Source organism: Pleurodeles waltl, chromosome 9 (assembly GCF_031143425.1).
Source record: "Pleurodeles waltl isolate 20211129_DDA chromosome 9, aPleWal1.hap1.20221129, whole genome shotgun sequence".
In the NCBI taxonomy this organism is placed as follows: Eukaryota; Metazoa; Chordata; class Amphibia; order Caudata; family Salamandridae; genus Pleurodeles; species Pleurodeles waltl.
The window spans coordinates 61,813,512-61,833,686 of NC_090448.1; the positions used below are offsets into that span (position 1 = coordinate 61,813,512).

At 43.5% G+C, this 20,175-nt stretch overlaps 1 protein-coding gene across 3 annotated transcripts in view; it reads right to left on the reverse strand.

Moving 5' to 3' along the window:
- Nucleotides 1-20,175, reverse strand: part of GRIP2 (glutamate receptor interacting protein 2) — a 654,787-nt gene that overhangs the window by 535,871 nt on the left and 98,741 nt on the right. The gene's annotated exons all lie outside the window — the stretch shown is intronic.

Here is a 20,175-nt window from a genome sequence, read left to right on the forward strand (position 1 = left end):
ACACAGGGAGGGGCAGAGCACGCTGCTCTTCCCCGCCGATCACCTGATCAATATTTATGAACCCGCAGCCTCCTCCCCTCGCTGCCTCTGTTCTTAATTGCCAGGAGTAAGGCGGGATATTTGCATGTTAATTGAGAACTGCACTTGAAGGTTCTTAAAAGCCGGAAGAAACCCCAGCGGAGAGATGGATAACGTCTTCAGTGCCAGGAATAATTACTTTATGTAGAGAGTCTTAGCGAGTAAGTTAGGGGTACCAGTTCATAACCCATCCTGCCTTTTGCCACCTGTGCCCCTCCGATCTCGGTCTCGGGGGTCCTGAAATCCACCGGCGTAGCTATCAATAGTGCAGCAGGTGCAGTAGCAGTGGGGCCAAGGAGAATAAGTGGCACTCTGAATCCCAATGTGTGCTTGTTTTTTTACTATCATACGTAGGTATGGGTGAGGGGCAATTTCTTTGATTGCGTTAGCACCTGCGCCAGACCAAAGACCTCTTTACCTTCAGGAAACTTCTCAAGACCTGGCTGTTCGAGCAGTAGCAGCACCTCCCCCCGACCCCGTCCTCCTTCCTCCCCTCCCCTCCTCAGTGCCTTGAGACCCTCACAGGTGAGTAGTGCGCTTTACAAATTATTGATTGATTAATTGACTGACCCTCACAGCTTTTGCTATCTACTTCTGAAATCAGAGGTTCGGACAGAAATAAATGTTTTCTCTAGAAGTCCTGTTTCTGAAGTTGGCACCCGTGCCCTCTAGCTAGCCCCTTAGCAGCTGATGTGAAGCTCCCAAGGGCGGGACAAGAGGCAATCTTGTGTTGTCATCAAGGGTCAATCGGTGCATGATGCCACATCTGATGCTCATGGCTTTTTGAGGAAAGGTGCGAAGTCCTGAGTTTTCTATGGAACCACAACGCTGCCCAGGATCACACAATTTGATCTAGTGGACTGGCCGAAATTAAAACTCAATGCTCCTGCTTCCAACAGCGCCACACCTGCACAAGCAAATAACCCCTTCTGTGGTCACAGTCAGCTACAAATCATGGTGACGTTGCCTCGAGGTTAAAAAGAGACAAGCATTGGCAAAGCAAATAGGGCTGGCGTTGGCTGACAGCCTTTTGGCTTTGTCAATACTTGTTTTGTTTTGACATGGTTTTTGCAAAACTTTATGGTTGGTGAAGCTGCCAGGCCCTTGTCAATCTGAAAAAAATAGGCAAAAAGCAAAATATATTTTGGCTAAATGTTTAGCCAATTTATTCTCAGATAGCACCCATTGCAACAGTAGTCCCTGGTAATGAAAGGAATTACTTTATTTGTGGATGCGTTCCATGTGAAAGAGCAAAATGCTGTCACTCATATTGAAGATAGCAAATTGCTGAAGTAGGCAAAACCATTTCGCCATGATGCAAAGGACAGAAGAAAACAGTGACTGACATAATACCAGACCAATGGATGGAGAGGTATGGCTGAACGTCCTTTTGAGCAGGGCCAACAGAATAATGTGGTTCTGAGTCATTTTCTGCATAATTATGGTTTTGCCGCACCTGCCACATATTCCATTTTCTGCATAATTAGCAGATTTTAACCAAAAATGGATTTCAGCACAAACGGTTCAAAAGATACAAAAAAACACCTCCATACATGTTGCTGTCCAACAGTAGTGCCTTTACTGTGCAGACGTTACTTTTCTTTTGCTGGTTGCTGCATTTAGGTATTAAACTGATACTAATGAGCTAAAATGTTTCCCCGACAGTGTTAAGATTGTAATAGAATAGGGAAGTACCTGCAAAATGTGCCACATTATCATAACTTACCTTTCCTTGCTGCACAATTTAGTTACCCGTCCACATAATTTGTTCTTCACCTGCCTCATAATTACAGTGGCCCTCTAACTGATTGGACTCCAATGGACTCCCTCATGAAATGACTAGTTTGAGATTTACAGGAAGTTTCATCCAAGTTTCAAAGTCAGATTCACTTTTCTCATTTGCTTGTTTTCTGAAATGTGATACCTCTGAGTGAAATGTCTTGCTAAACTAATGAGGCATCGTGACAAAAGCATTTCAATTAATTGTTTAAAACGGGTGGAAACACTGGCCCAGATATACAAAACCTTTTTCTAGGACCACAATTTGCTACTTAACAGAGTTTGGGATTGACATTTTTAGTTTTTTTTCAAATAACTTACTAAACCCTTTCTACGATTCAGAAATGCTCATCTGATTTGAGGAAGGGGTTTCTGCGACTGATTCCAAAGCTCATTTACGAGTGGACATGAAAGGGGAGTCCCGTCCTCCTTGTGATTTGCAATGAGATGCATCAGTGGTCTGTGACTGCAAATGTGATCACAAACAATTGAGACGGTACCAAGACCTCAAAGGGGGTGCTAACTCATTCACAAAAAGGAAGCCACACCTTTTGGACATCATTGTCGTTATGAAGTTTGCCTCCTCTGTCCACCTCTCCCCTGATGGCACCCCAAACAAGAAACCTCTATTTTTTATCACAGCACCTGTCCTGTTAAAGAAAATGGGCTGCTTTAAAAAACAAGCATTTGCAATGCAACGGATCTTGCATTTGCTCGAGTTAGAGCTATTAGTGTTGTAAATTCCTAACTGGACGTTTCCTGCAACATAAATTGAAAATGTAAAGTAGAACAGTTGTCATAAGTGAGCCGATTCAAAGTCTCATGGCCGCTATGAGCGTGAGAGCGAAGGAGACACAAAAGGAAAAAGAAGTTCTCTCACAGTCAAACGCATCGGCAAAAGTGCAATTATCCATGTAACAGGGTCAATGGCCAAGGACGTAACAAAACTGCTCCAAGGAGGGACAACTGTAAAGCATTTACCAATGATGACAAAGGAGTTTGGAAAGGGAAGCCCATGAACGAGTGATAGTGATGGGCGTGCAGTGGGCATGGTTAAATGTCAACCAATAGATTACAACAGGCTTGCATTCTGGCTCAAAATGCAAATGCAGTGATGGAGCTCGGTAGTGCCTTGAAGACCACAACTCTTGCATTGACAGTCAATCGCAGGGGGTTGCAGATAACATATTTTGTTTCTCTCTCTCTTGTGGAACAGTGCACTTATATTGATATTATAGGTTGCAGATAACAACCTGCCTGATCAATATTCATTAGAGATGTTATTTTGCAATCCTGTTTGAATGGCAAGTTTGTGATGCAACATATAAGTACACAGGCGGCATTGACAAATTACAGATAGGACTCTAAAGTTGGTGTTCAATTTGCATCCACTATTTGCGATCAGTCTGCATGTAGTCGGCCTTGGTGTTCCAAATCCGGCTACTTCTCTTACACAAATAATGTGATCTTGGGCAATTCCTCTTAGTTTCCTCTACCTTGATTCACTTTTATAAATAATGTAGGGTGCTTACACTCAACCTATACACTACACTATACATTATATAAAACTAAAAATTTAGGCAGGAGCGGCTCACGGTGTGTGGTTGGGGCGGGGCAGCGTGGGTGTGGGGGGTAGGGCAGGGGAGGCGGTGGAAGAAAAATTAATAATAATAAAAAAAAAAAAACTCACCTGAATCCACCACCACCGTGCAGCTCCTCTTTCCTTCTCCGCAGGCTGCAGGCACAGGCTCCCAGCCTGCCCTGTGGCCAATCTGAACGCTGCTGTCATGCGGCATGACAGCAGCGTTTGAATTGGTCGGAGCGCCCAGCCTGGGCGCTCCCAGGCAGACTGGGAGAGCCTGCCTGCTCTCTCCAATTCCGCACTGCGTTGCCGGGTTGGACAGAGCTTAGTGCACATGTATTTTTGGCCGGCTTGAAATGATTGGCCAAACATACATGCTCACTAACGGGGCAGTGCTGAGCACTTCCCCTCTGTGCTCGTCACTGTTCGTGGCCCCGCCCCTTCTACAAGAAAACAATAATAAACACAATTTATTATTGTTTTCTTGTAGAAATTTGGCAGCTGCTGCTGCTGGTGGGAGCGACACTCCTCCTTCCTAGCGGAGGAGACACACCTAGCGGAGGAGCATTTAGGAAAAGATTCTTTAGCTTTTGATGGGTCGCACACGTTCTTCTCCACAATTTGAATGACAGGTTAGAGTTTGATGAGTACATTTTCCACCAGTCTCAAAGGCAAATCTCCTCAATGTTAGCGAACAGTGGTATGGCAGACCTACACCTGTGGGCTGAAAAATGGAGGATCTCAAAAAGTGATCATAAAAAGAACAACTATTGTAAACCTTTCCTGACTCTGGAGTCTTGATCTTAACCTGAGTCTCAATAGATATTGTTGAATTCAGCACTGCTTCCATTTATTTTATTTTGCATTTTTGTAAAGTGCTACTCTCCAGTTTACGGAGGCCCCATGGCTCTGTGGGACATGCGTCCATAAAGGAGAAAATAGGCAAAGTAAAGATGAAGGTGGGAGAATGAGACATTCAACAGGCATAAACCTGATTATAAACACAAATGATTTAGAAAGAGACAAACTTCTGAAGAGCTTTCTACAATGGGGGCACAGCTTATCACAGGTGTCTGACCGGGCTTAACACCTGGATTAGCAGACACTTAACCGCACAATTGGAATCTACTGGTTGAAATGCTCATCCGAATATAACCACAAATGGTGACAAAGCCTTGAGAAAGGGAAATAGTCCAGAGGAGCTTGCGATGGTGGTCACAAGGTCAGTCACGTGTGTCTCCACATGTCTAAGACTGAGATTGCCAGACAATCAATCAGAAAGATGGCATCTACTAATGCAAATGCTCATCTGAACATAACTGCAAACAGTGACAAAGCCTTGAAAAGCAAAAGTCCTGAGGAGCTTGCGATGGTGGTCGCAAGGTCAGTCACATGTGTCTCCACATGTCTCAGATTGCGATTGCCAGATACTCAATCAGAAAGATGGCATCTACTGATGCAAATGCTCATCTCAATATAACTGCAAACAGTGACAAAGTCTTGGTGAGCAAAAGTCCTGGGGAGCTTGTGATGGTGGTGGCATGGCCAGTCTTAGGCATCAGTCCCAACATAAGATCAGTATTAAACTGAGATCAAGCATTTGGTTGTCAGATGAGGATTTATGCCTTCTGTGGAACTTGAGAATGGACCATTTCATCACTAGAAACTATCACCTGGGACTTTAAATGTCATGGATACAAAAGACCATACCTGAGAACTGGTCTACTAAGCTAGGCAACATGGCAGGGAATTAGTAATGTTGAGGCAGGTATGATGAGTTAATGATTGCCTGCTTGCACCATGTACTAGAAACCAGCTTCATTGTTCTGTATGACGTGACAATTTATTGTTAAAATATGAATTATAAAGAAGAGGCGTGAATGCCTACCAGGAGTGGTTGGACACAAGCACGTGCAGCAGGTCCAGAGCAGCACTGCCCGAGCCAAACAGTCCTGCCCTACATCTATCTGTGCATACAGACCTCCAACCTTGCTCTGGGCTCGCCAAGGTGAGTTGGACCCGTGCGGCACATAAGCTGGCCGAGGATTCAGAGCTTTGTTGATGGATGCAAGAGGTGGGCACCATCAATCGATCTTTTGGTACCAGGACTTATTTTTCATCAACAGACTTTGTCCCAAAGCAAGTGAGATAAAGTCAGAAATGTGAGAAAGAGTGAAGAAAAATATAGGAAAACAGTAACAAGGGTGGAAAGCAGGCATGAAAATGACCTATAAAAGTGAGTTAAAGAGACAGGAATTGTATCGTAGGGGAAAAAAGAGTTGTGAGGTGGAATCAGAAACAGTGAACTGTGGTATTTGGATCAGGATATGGCAGACCATTAGCAGGCTCCTAAACGAGCCGGACCCTAATCTTATACATTAGTTTTACAAATTAGGCTCTCGGGCACACAGTACTGTGTATTTTATTTGTAACTTTTACAATCATAAGTGCAAACAAAACTCCAAAGTGGGAGAACTTTGATTATTGTTCAAAATTGGATTGGCCCACAGTGAGTTGTTCCTTTACACAGAACAGCTTCTTGACTCACTAAAATGTAGTGGCTGGGATACACACACTGGTCTGGTGTTTCACAGTCACACTCTACAGGGAGGATATAGGACTCTGCTTGGAGTCTGTTTTAACCTCCCAAGGGTTCAAAGTATTGTCACATCCATCAAGGGTGCAGTTTGAGTGGCTTCTGACACATTTCGAAATATTAGGTGTGAGTCACCTGTCCTTCAATGTGAAAGTCATCATCATGCATAACATTATGTTTAGAGCTCCTGGTTTTATGGTATTTAATTCTGAGATATTTCTGTTTCCATGTATATGCATTTTCCCTATACTTTCTCTATGTATATATATAATATATATACATATGTATACATATATATATATATACAGTCTTTTGTGGAAAAGGAGGCTGCAAATAGTGTTTATTTAACAGATAAATGTACACTCACATTCAAATGCCCTATGGATTTTAGTGCTATAAGCAGGCCTATACAATGCATTTACTCATAGGGGTGCGCTCAAATGCATGCATTAACATTATAGTGCAAGCACACACACATCTGATGTTCAAAGCTTCATTCGGAAACCCTTTTACAGCCCTTCCTGTCATTCTGCACAGCCATTTGTCTGGCAGTCCTTAGGGACAGCATTGAGAGTGACTCAGATGAAGACACGTTTTTTGTATCAAAAATCAATACAGACAAACGTATGGGTTTCTGTTGTATATCTATGTGTATCAATCATTTATTAAAATGGGAAACTGGGAACTTTATTTATGTTGTGCCCTTTCATCTCACTAAGTTGTCCCCACCCACAGAGCAGCCTTCAGGGAGTGTGACTGAATGGATGAGATGAGGAACCAGTAAAATTAAGCGCCTTATTTATGCTAAGTGGTACAGATAGCGCCAACATCTGGGACCACCTCTCTGTTGCTAGGACTTAAGGTGGTACTTTCACAACATTAAGGTTCTGGGCCTCCGGAGATGTCCTCCTCCCATCTTCCCCAAAACACCATCACACACATGACTCTCTCTCAAAATAAAACGCCTAGTTTCTCAGTAATTTCACTGAGGGCTAAATTAATACTATAGCTCAAAGCCCACCTGCATCACCGCGAAAGTTATGAAATCAGAGCAGAGTAAATATTCCTCCATTTAATGCTTTGAAAGAACTCAGACTTTTAAAACAAATGCTCAATGAGGAAAACATACATGTAGACAAAATAATTGATATAGTGCTTAACACAACCCTAATTCCGCTTCTAAGCACGGTATATAATAGCTGTTACTATTACCCAATTTAATTTTCTGAGTTATCCAACTTCAGAATGGACGGCTGCGCTTGTCTTGCAAACCTTTTTAAGAGCAGGGTTTGACTCAGCTGAGCCAGCTGAGTCAAAACCTGCACTACAACTTGTTATTTCCTGTGGATTCCTTACATCTTTTTTCAATATACGTTTCCTCACGTTTAAAAGATTTTCTCAATGGAGTTCGAAAATAAACTTTCACGCATGAGTTTTGGGCATGGTTATTAAATTGTTGGAAACCATGAAGTGAGAAATTATTTTTTTTACCCTACTTGGCTTGGCCAGAGGGGATTCTTCCGGCTCGAGAGAGAATGGAGGATTTTCGGCCAAAATTACTTTTCTTGAAAAACCTACTATTAATATGCTTAATTGCGGAAAACCTCACTTGACGATTGTCAAAAGGGAAGAGTTGAAACGCACGCTGCCATGAATGCGTCAGCACGCACGTACGGCTTCAGCTGATTGCATCATACACTGCATGACATGCAACGCGTTATGACAATACCTGTGAAGTCATCGCTTCTTTCAGATGGGAAGGCAACTCAATGTGATGCCTCGATAAGTGCAGAACATCACACCTTCTTCCAGTGCCCTGGCGATGCATCACTTCATACATTTGCAAGGCACAAACTGATGTCCAAAGACACAGACCCGAGCACACTTGGATAGTATATTCACCCTCACAATATACACGCATGAATCAGTAGGTTTCCTTGCGTTCTATATGCACCTTTCATTTATCATTCATTATGTGTGTTCAGTCCCCTCTTCCATTGTCGGGCTGTACGTTCATTGTCTTTTTTTTGTGACAATTTCAGATATGTTAAATAATTGGAAATCTAAACTCCGCATTCAATCAAATCATTTTAGATGATATTTATACAAAAACAACTGAAGGCAGCGTTTCAATTAAAGAGTGTTCATGTACCATGGCACCGAAGCTTTCACATGAGCCTCAAGGCATACACCTGAACAAATAAATTATAATCAAATTACATGCACATCATGCTGGGTAACATTCATCCTTCTGTTTGCTTACATTTGTAAAACGCACTGCTTAGCGCCCGCGGCGTGTGGCTTACTGCTTGGCCACATTTTATGACGTCATGAGTGTGCTCTAGCACAGTAAGCGCGACTCTCTGTGGCCTGCTCTCTGAGTGTGCCCTCACACAGGGCCGGCTCTCCCGTCAAGTCAGCAGCAGCAAAAAAAGAAAACGAAATTTGAATATCTTTTTTTTTTTTTTTTTGCTGCTGGCTCAGCCAGCAGGTGCAGGGAGGGGCGGGGCTGGGCCCCAGGAGGTGGGAAGGGGGGGATGAGGAATTGTGTACACTGAGTGCGCATGTGTGTTTGGATGACCCAAGATGACCGTCCAAAAACACATACGCACTTAAGTTTCTCCAGTCCGGCTGTTTACACAGCCGGACTGGAGAAACTGCACAGGCCCCAAGGTTGTGTCTGGGCGTCAGTCACTGCAGCTCAGACCAATTCTGATGCTGCTTACATGCTAAGTTTAGCATGCAAGCAGTGCCAGGATTGCTGGGGAGCCTCTTCTGGTGTCCCAGCACATGCTGGAACACCAGAATAGGAAAGAAGGACAAGCGAGGCATCAGGAGAGGACGGTGGAGACGAAAGGTGTTTTAAAAAAAATATATATTCCGTCCCATCCCCATCTTCCCCGTAGTCCCCCGTACCTCAGCTTGATATATGCGGCAGCCGCCGCTGGCTCTGAATGTGCCCTGCTGGGCTCGGCTCTGGGATGGTCGGTCATCAGATCACAGACTAAAGGAGCACAGGTCAGTGCATGTATGTGTAAACATACTAGCCATGCATTAACATGTATGCAAGGCCAGCTTTAGGATGGTGTGACCCATGTGGCACCTTTGCAACACTGGGCGCTGACCTAGAGGCCGGGAGGCATTGATCTTGGGGAGGCGGTGGCTCTTTAGCAGTACCACATGAAAACATCTGATGCAGAGTTTTTTCTTTGTCCAGCTTTCAGGCAGTAATAAAAATACAAGAAAACTCTTATGATTAATGTTCCTACTCTAGAGAGAGAGAGAGATCAGAGTTTTGTCTAGTGCCGGTTTTGACTCACCATAAAGTAGCACAGAGGGATAATATGCCTGCTGCAAAGAACAGATCTGTATTTTATGTGGATAGCTGCGTGGTTTAGTAAAGCCAGCCTTTACCAATGCTTTAAAACAAAATGAATGTGAGAGAGGGGCTATGGAGAGAGGAGGGGCACTTTTGCTGGGTGGTAGTGAGGGAATCCGTGGAGGAGGTCATGGAGGGCTCAAAAAAGATTGTTTCACCGGACGCCATTAGAGCTAAAGCCAGCCCTGCATATAGCATACAGTTGGCCATATGGACAAATACCTTAATAGTCGGGTGATTGCAGGAGGGGTTATGCCAAGTGAAATTATTTGCATAGAGTGGGGCTGAGAATGACATGTAGCAAGTTGACATGAGGGTGCAGGATATGTGCAGAGGTGAGTCTAGGTCAGGCAGAGGACGCAAGGTTTTAGGCAGGAGGGGTAGTTGGCTTTCTGTTGAGAGTGGTACTTTGTCTTTGAGTTGGCATTTTCAGTGTGGTGGTGGCACTAAAACACAAGATGCATGTGCTGCATGCTGTTAGTATGTGCTGAGGCTGCACCTGACTCATTAATGTTTTAGTAGCATCCCTGACCATTTGGTGGCTGTGTCCAGGACGTTTATCCTCCGGCTGCGTCTACTGGTGATGGAGCATGAATGGTTTCCACCTGTATGAGCAGTGGTGTTGCCTTTCATTGTGATGATGCCATCCAAAAGTGAATGTTGCTAAAGTAAATACTGGAAATGGAATCCTATCCTAGTGCTTAAAAAGTTGCCAGAAAAAAAACTCTAATACATTTTTTTAACAAACACATCACTAGTACCTAATTAAGCATACAGTTTTAATGAAATCAGAAATTTGAGCATAGTCAAAAGACAATGGCATAATGGCACCTATAATCTTAAATCATTCTGCGAAACATAATTCAACAGATGCCCATAATGAATCATACCATTTCTTATCTTAAAATATTTCCTATCTGTGAGCAAAGCCCAGTCAGTATTTCTGCCATTCCATAAATGAAGCGGAATTACTGACCATCTAGGGTGTCAATTAAATATGATGAGCCACTTTCACTGCTATGCCTGTGCAAAATGTTAATTACGCTAACTAAATACACGATTTTTCCAAATTTTACATTTGTCAAAATTCTCCAAAATTCAGAAATTTGTGATTATTCAATCTTGCATCATTTTTGCCAATAGGAATATGGTTCCTGCTGGCAATGACTATTTGAAAAGTCTTCTGATCGAATCCGTGTCTCATATACCTATATGGAAAATACGTAATTAACAATAACCTAACTTCTAAGCTGAAGATAAGACCCAGAAAGGTATAACCCCAGGTAAAAGCTGTAAAAAAGCCTCACACACCTCCTCTCAGGATGGCTTATTTGCTGGGCGATGGCTTATTTGCTGGGCACAATGCCAAAATAAATACAATGGTCCACACCTCATGAACTATGGCGCTATTGGAGCCAAATTACTTGCTATCTGTACCGGGTCAGATGATGAAAATTAATAAAGACGTATATTTTCATCAAATTGATTGTTAACACTCGTAAATACATTTCTCATTAGATGGCCAAACACTCTTCAAACAATCAAGGACTCATTACCAGTTGTGTATAGGTCCAGCAATACTGTATAAGAAATTTCCTTAGAAAACCTTACAGGAAATTTGATAAATTAAGGTATAGACCCTGGTTTTTAGCATCCGCAGGACTTAGATTATATATAAAATGTAAATATCTATACCATTTGAGAATATGAACTAGGGTCTCAGTAATTTACACAACAGATCCCCTCCAAATAAATAACTTTTGCATACACTTCTGCCTACATTCTCTTCTAACAATTTTGGAGAATACCAGGGAAAAAATCTCCCTCATGAATAGGCTATCAAAAATGTTTGGTCGATTTGGTAGATTTTTCCCCACCCAAATTGGCAAGACTTGTGGCAGAATCTCAAATGTGAGATTGTGAGGTGTCACTGTTTTAAAGACTGACACTCGAGAGTAGTACCAGCATGAACTGCAATAAGTCGGATTTCCACGCAGATGTCTGGTCACCAAAGTTACATTTCCAAATTGCCTTCCTGGGCACAACACCCAACCGCACACACTATGCAGACAGCTGATGTAAAGCACTGCAGTAGAAAACATTAGATGATGTCAGGAAGTTTTACTCGATGTGGTGAAGCTGAATGTGTACCAGCTATGCCCAACTGCACAGGTGAAGCTATATCTTCAGAAACATCCACCCTGAGTATGAAGATAGCAAACACATTGCTAAGTTTAGATCTTAACCTGCTTGATTATGTATAAGAAACTTCAAAGAGTGCATTATTGTTCAACATACTGATTTTATACTATACACATTACTAATACCAGGAATCCCAGCTGTCAGGCACACAAAACAATAATTACAAACTGAAAAATCAACCAAGACAAAAATACAAGTATCAATGGACCCAAAGAGGGATCCAAGAAATAAAAACTATAAATGATACATCAACAATGTAGGGTTATAATAGAAAGAAAGCCTCTCAATTTTCATAAAGCAATGTTATGCTATGTTATGTGCATCTGTAAAGCTCACTATCACCTGCAGGAGCATTGTGGCGCAATAAAAAAAGTAATAATGGGAGCTGTCAATAGCCACTGCCAGGCGTTTGGCCAGGAGCCACTCACTTGTATTCCTTTATTTCTTTTCTTTTGTATTATTTTGTTTGGGTGCCTTGGTGCCAACCAGGGCACCCACACCCTTTTATAATGTTAGGGATTGCAAGGGGAGCCCCAAGTCCCTGCAGCCCCTGCGGGGTCCTCAGCCATGCTTGCAAGAGCCGGGGATCCATTTACTGCGGATGTCTCAGTGTCCCTCCGGGCAACCACAACTTGTCAAAAGTTGTGGGGCATGGCGAGAGCCCCAAAGTCCCCATGGCCCCTGCTGGCTCCCCAGTCAGTACCCATTGTGGGTGCTGGTGGGAGCCAATTACTGCTTTACTGTGGGTGCCCATGGAGCATACCCGTGACATCTACAACAGCATCATGTTTTGGGGTTACATGGGAAGCCTCGGGGCCCCGCAGCCCTTACTGGCTCCCAAGCCAGCACCATTGTAGTGATAGTGGGAGTCGGCTCCATTTCTTTGCTCCTGCCTGGGAGGCAACACCTCTTTTCAGTGCTTACACCTGGGTGAGGGCAAAGTTATGTTTCCTGCCTGGGAGTGTAAGGGCAGTGGAGAGTGTCCAGGGGCTGGGGCTCCTGGGACACTGCTTGCATCGAACCCAAGGGATGGGGTCCCTGGGGCCAATCTAGATTTGTCAAGGGGACCTGACACTCCCCTCCCCTCTAGAAATCACTGGCCGTGGGGAATGAGGTCCTCGGGGCTCTACTGTGACTCAGGGAGGGTAGCTGCATGCACCTCTTCCCCTAAAGTTGAAAATGCCCTGTGGGATAGGGTCACAGAGGCTCAGGGGGTGGGGGAGCCCTTTACTAATAATAAAAAGTGTTCCAGGGGATTGGGTCCCCAAGGCCTCATAACAGCTTAGGGATGGGAGCCACACGGCCACTTCCCTAAATTTTAAAATGGCCCCTGGGGATATGGCCCCCAGGGTCACTTAGATGCTTGGGGAAGGGAACCACGTGACCACCCCCCTCTAATTACAAAAAACACCCTGGGGATGGGGTTCCCGGGCCTCTTGGGAAGGGAGTGGTACACCTCTCTCCCCAATAACCTCCCCATCAACCCCCCGATGCTGACCCACCCTGAGGGACAAAGATTTAAAATAGGTAGTAGTCCACTTTTTTCATCTGAGCCACGGATCCTCTGCCGATCTGCACAATTGATAAAAAAATATATATGTTTTTGGCTCCAAGCCTAGGGTGCCTAATGGAGCAGGGTAACTCTACCCTGCCCCCTATATGTTTTTTATAACTTCTGTATAGGGGATGGGACTCAGTCCCAAGTCCTACAATGGCTGTCCCCAAATCTTTGTTGATATGGTGTCAGCTAATCAGATAATTTCTTTTGATCTGTCGGATTTACAGATCCTCCGCGACATGGAATATATATATATTTTTAACTTTAAATCACATGCTTCCTGGACCACGATCTAGCTTTCTTCCAGAATTGGTGTAATTCTGTTCAGCAGTTGTTGCTGTATCTCTATTTAATTTTCCTAGGGAAAAATTAACAGGAAAAGCATGATTATGGATCCCCCTTTTTTCTGCCCCTGATCGATGGGTCACCCAGAAACATTCCAGGAAAGAGCTGAGGTGGATGAGACTTGTTTATTAGAAAGTCTGTAAAGATTCGTCAAACAGCGCTAAAGTTATTAGCACAACAAACATTTTTTTCGATGGAAACGTGGTCCTAACTATAACTACCTAGTGAGGACTTTTGCAGGATGCAATATATATATATATATGGTTGGAATTATTTTAATCTGAAATCCTATTTGATAAGAAATTGCAAGTTTTGTTATTAAATGCTGTAAAATGTTTTACAGTATGCTTTCGTTCACAAGAAACACACACTTTTCCAGCCCTTGCAGTGACAGGAGTGAAGTGAGTATATAGTTAGAGGCTTATAGACTGGTAAAATGGCATAATTGCTTTAAATTTCAACAGAAGTAACTATAAATGAAAGATATTTAGTCTACATATTTATTTAATCTACTTGCATGTAAATCTCACTTGCAGGCACTCCTGCCTCATTTAGGCCTATATTTATACTTGGTTTGCGCTGAATTAGTGTCATGTTTTTTTAACGCTAATTCAGTGCAAGCCTAACTCCATATTTCCATGTTTACGTCATTTTCTGGATGTGGAAACCTACCTTGCGTCAATGATATGCAAGGTAGGCGTTCCCGTGCAGAAAACGACAATATGGCCATAACGCCATATTTATGCCCCGTGCTAAAATCTAGCACAGGGGGATGGGGGCCTTAAATAATGGCGCTAAGCTTGCTTAGCGACATTATTTAACATCTGGGTCAGGGCAGGCATTAGGGGGCCTGTGGGCCTTTTTTCATGGTCAGAGACCATGGAAAGAGCCCACAGGTGCCCCTCCCTGGCCCCAGGGACACCCTCACCCAACCCCACCCACACCTGGAAGACACCTAAGGATGAGGGGGACCCCATCCCAGGTAAGTAGAGATAGGTATGGGTAAGTATTTTTTTATTCCGAAGTGCCATAGGGGGGGCCTATCTTGGGCCCCCTACATGGCCATTGGGCTGGGGGCTATGTTTCCTGTCTTAACTGAAACAGGAGTCATGTCCATGGGGTTCTAACATCAGAAAATGATGCTAGTCTGGTTAGAGGCATTTTTTTTCCTCTGCCCGTACTAGTGTCATCCTTTGACGCTAAACCCCCTGCTCCCCCTACGCCTCCCCTGCCCGGCTAGCGTCCTTTTTTATGACACTAGCTGGGTATTACCGCCGGCTATCGGCATACCCTAAATATGATGCCCAGCCGGCATCTTGGTATGGGGCTAACCGCCGGTAAACCTTTTGCCGCTGAACTACATTAGCGCAGTTCAGCCTCAAAATTTATAAATATGGGCCTTAGTTGCATGGATGCATTCAGCAGTTAGGTGGGGGCTTCATCAGCCCTAAAGACCACTGACTTGTAGAGGCGTAGGTATCAGTCAAAACATGTCAGCAGTTAGATGTGATTAGGCAAACCATTGTTACTCACCTTTGAACCACACGCATACATCTTTGTTTGATATATAAGGGTACCCTATAATTAAAAAAAAGGTTTTGGGTATACACTGAGATATTTGTACTTTTCATTCCTCGAGCCTTGCATTTGTCCTGTAAAAAATATCAAGGAAATCCCTTCATGATTGAGTCCACTAAAGTGGCATTGTCCTACTCTGGTTTTGGGGATGCTCCGAGGAAGAAGCATGCCACGATAAGTTGCGAGTGAGGCGAACTCTCAAAACATCTTTTTTGAACCTATCAGGGACGTTTTTTGTGACCTGCTTGTGAGTTCTATCACTGGCTATTTTCTACTCAAGCACCTTTTGTGATTTATACCTGATGCTAGGAGGACATGCTTGAAGGTTTTTTATCCTCTTCTCTCTCTTTGTGATTGGATGATAGTTATTACTTATGCCAGTGAAAGATTGCTTAAAAATAACAGTATTCTCAGCAACCTAGCACCAACTACGGAGGACATTTGCCCACAAAGCCCTGAATCTAAATGAGCCCTGAAGAATGCTGATGCAGTAGGTTGTAGAATGCCTCTCTACGGTTGTCAAGAGTTAGGCATCCATGTCTGACAGCCTTCCTAATGACTTCTCAGAGATGGTGTCAGGCGCTCCTAAAGGTTAGTTAAATGCACCTCTGCAGAAGGACTTCTGCTGTGTGCATCACATCCAAGGAAGGCTCAGGTCTACTTTTTTAAATGTTAAATGTTTTAATGAAACACACATTCTAGTTATTTGCTTTTGTGAAAATGCTTATAAAATAAAATTGTGCCCCCAACTTAGCCCACATACAATTTGCTGACTACTGGGGGTAATGAGAGTTTGGAGAAATGTAATAGAAACAGTTAATGAACACAAAGCAGAGAATTCACTAAGAAGAGAGGTTACTCATATTAATAATTAACAAATAAGAGAGTAAGTTGCTATTTATGAGTAAAATATTTTCCCTTCTTGGTGGCCCAGGATAAGCAGCTATTACCTAAGAGTAGTGTATCACTTGATGCTGCCTTTACAGGTTGGTCAGTGTGCTCTGTCCTTTACCAGGCTGGACGTAGAGCTTATGTGCTTTGCTGTTTCATATTGTTAAGGACTATGACAAACAAAAGTAGGAGCAGAGGAAGGGAGGCACTAGTAAGAAGTCCAGCTGGGTGGTGCAGTTCTGGCATCATCACGGTGTCATATGGATGCGGCTACTGGATACTACTAGTCAACCAACGCAGTGCCAAGGGCCACAAAGATGGCAAAGGGTCCAACAGCACTAACATTAACCGAGCACCTGTCTCAAACTCTGCAGCACACTGTAACCCACCCATCACAGTTCACCGCCAAGCAGATGGAGGGCTACCGGTCACATCTTATCTGGCACAGCAGCACACACCAGGTGCACCATTGTACTCTGCCCACCACAATACACCTTTTACCACACCTGCATTCATCCCACACATTGAGCGCCCATTATAAAACCGTCTGGGCAGGGAAACTGTTTTCTTCTAAGGTCATTTAACCATATGAGCACATCCTCTTGGTCCTTTGAGCACAGACAAACTCAAACATAACATGCACACTTCATGCAGGCAGGAATGGCTTTATCCAACCAACAGGCAACAAAAAGTCCCACCCACTACTGGCACCAACCGCTCCACCATTTCGAGGCAGGGTCACCGGCAGGCGCTGGGGAAAACACATTTTATTTGATAGTGTCTCTGATGCTCGCATTGTTCTGGGAAACAATGTCTTGTTAACAAGCCTTTTTTTCCTCTGGTTGTGCTAATGTTAGCCCATTCACAGCGAGCAGTACCTATTTGCATCTGAAAGGCTATATCTTCTCTCTTACCAACAGGGCTGTTTAACCCTCAAGAAAAACAGGCAGACAGGAATGAAATGTTATTTTGAATTTCACTTGTTTGTCAAATTCAGTGTGGCATATCAGCCATTCCTTGCTTTTCAATATATTGCACTGTGGAGCTGGTATTTTTCCCTTAACACTTTCTTCATGGGTTGAAAGTCCCATATGCAAAGTGATGTTGCCTAAAATACCAAAACTGGCCGTAGTTGTTATCCATGACACACAGCCACTTGTCAGGTATGTTTAAAATGTTGCAAAGTCATCTAGTCCATTTCACAATCTGCTTGTTTCATACAACCAGAAGTAAACTCTGCTCAGATATTTTGTGAGGGCTCACTCTTTCTTTAACATCCTACATTAAATTTAGAATTGGCAATATTAATTGTTTTGTCTTTTGTGCAGAGGAAAGTTTAATACTGAGCTTCACAATGCAGCAAAGGTACGACATGGATAGCATCTATCCATAAGAGGAGTGAGAGAAGAAGAGGACTGTTGTACACTCTCCACAAAACACCTACACATACAAGAAGCACAACACACCTCTAACAGAATTACCATACATTAATGTACTCAAGTCGGATGATGAAACCCACCTACCTAGTGTGGTGTGGTTCATTGGTGGGTTCCACAACTAGTCCTGTAACATCGAAGAGCCCTGCTGTTCACTAGTTTCACACTCTCCTAGTTATGGGTTGTCTAGTTCAGGCAAGGGTGTGCTCTTTATATCAACATTTATGCTCCCTTTGTTAAACTCTCAGAACTTTATTAAAATTGTGTGTGGGTGAGATATAAAATGTTCCTGGTGTCTCCCTGCCACAAGATTAAAAATAAGATGGTCGAGCAACAGACCCTACATCTATGTTTCATTATTGTTTTGGTACTTGAATATTGCCCCTCTGGGGATAAAATCTTTCTCAGGACTACAGGCACCTCACATCAAATATTGTGGAAATATGCCTGTTTTAAGGCCATGCTATGAAAGTGGATTCTATGTATAATTTATTTATTCATTACGACTGGGAACACCTTCGTTCAGGAGTGGAAACACCTCTTCATGAAGCAGGTACACCTTGGGCAGAAACAGTGCAAGTGTTCCTTCTACAGAGGACAGGTACAGGTGACAATGCAAGCTTTCCCCATCGCAGGACACATAGACATCAGGCATCAGCAGTGCAAGGTTTGCTTCCTTGCAGAGTTGGTATAGGATGTCAATAGCAAAAGGCTTTAAATGTGTGCGCACCAGGTGCTGTGCAGTTACAGGTCCAGAACTGTGCCTTTGCAAATGTCATGGTTTACTTTGTACCGCTGTAGTCTGCCAGTCTCGGGACACAACTGAGTTTCTTGCTTGTTCTGGATTGGCCAAGGTAAGGGCGACCCATTCCAATAGCCACAGTGCTGCTGACAATACAACGCCTAGCAGGCCATAACCTCCAGAAGGAGTCCCAGAGGAAAACCTCAATATTTGTAAAAAAAACTCAGATCACAGGAACTCCTGAGAAGCGGCAAAAAGAAAGGCAGAAAAGAATTAAGAATCAGGAACAAAAAAACAACTGCAGGCAAAAAACAGAATAGGTCCAAAAACACGGGATGCAGGAGCGGGGAGCACCACCAGGACGGAAGTGGATGCAACGCAAGGAAAAGAAGACCTTCTGTGCTTTTATACTGACAAACAGGAAGTGACATGCAGAAAGAACTAAAGATCCCATCTTGGATTGGGAAAGCCACATACAGGTGAATGGAAAAAGTGCCATAGTAGAAAAGGTAGTAAGCAGTGCATGCAGGGAAGGAAACACAGACACCTGGGAAGAAGAAAATATGGCCACAAGAAGAAAAAGGAAAAAGAAGAAAGAAGAAAGAAAAAGAAGTCCAGCAAGCAGGTAAGAAAAACTATGTGAACCGCAAGCGAACGCGGCATGTCCTACAGCCCAAGAGAGGATTCCCGAGCCACGGCACGTCGAGAAGACAGGTCACAGACCAAAAAAACGCCCCCGGCAGGATCGGCAGCCCAAAGCGAGGACCACCAACCCGACCGTGGCCCACGAGGGGGACGCCATGGGTTCCCGCCGCATCACAGCAAATGTTTAGGGCCTCCAGTGACTGGCACCCAAGCAGAGTTGTATACGAGAAATAAAGTGCAGCATGGACCAATCCTGGGCAATGCTGCCCAACAAACCTGCTAACAAACAGCTGATCTGTGCAACTACCACATAACAATGACTTCGTACCTACTGGCACACAAATCGAGTTGAACATGACAAACATGGTGCAGCATGGACCAATCCTGACCAAAGCCTCCCAGAAAACCTGTTCAGAACAAAAATCCATGGCAGACCCACATCACTGTGGTACCAGGTGCATGGTACACAAACCAGCAGCACGTCATTCCACATAATTTGGCTTCTGGTTCAGTGCAGATATGATTGGTTGTGTCAGAACCCCAAATCATTGGAAAGGCAGCTCCTTAAAATAAGTGAACATGAAGAAAAAATTGTAAGATGGTGGCCGTGCATTTAAATACCTGCAAAGTCCATTCTGCCTTTCATTCTTCTGAGCCTGATAAAACTTAGCTGTATTGAGTCTGGATGTAGTAACCGTTGTTATTTACATAGTGGTGAAATACCAAAGATCTGTGATAGTAAGTTCTGAAAAATTTAATCTCTTATTAATATTATTATTGCGTATAGTTTATGTACCAAAATGTCTCTGGTCTGACCTTTTGTTTGTTGCTTTTCAACAAAGCAAGGCATTGGGAGTCAATAAAAATGTATCATTATTAATTTTTTAATATAGGACCATGAGACAACCATAATCATTTTTGTCCCTCAAAACATATTTACCAGCCTGCTGTTTTGGAAGGTGAAGGGGCTTTATGGGCACGAAAGGACGTAAACGCCATCTTGAAAACTGGGTGAGCGCCAACCCAGTCCTGCGTCCGATGAGGGTGCTGCGAAGAAGCTACGAGGCCGTATGAGTAAAGACAAATCTGCCAATGGGGACTGAGTGTTACATACATTGCAGTAAGTATTCCAGACGTGAGCGAGGATTCGCATAGCTGCGCCCTGTGCTTTCACTCGCTCGTGTAAATAAGAGAGCAGTGCTGTTCAATACCTAGTTTTCAAATTCACTTACACTCGACCTCTTGATGACAGGTTTCCACTGTAGAAATCACATTCACTTGCTGGCGAACGCCACTTTCTTTTCTTTGTATTTTGGTACTATGAGGTCCCAATCTGGCTTCGCAGTTACACTATTAGTAATAAT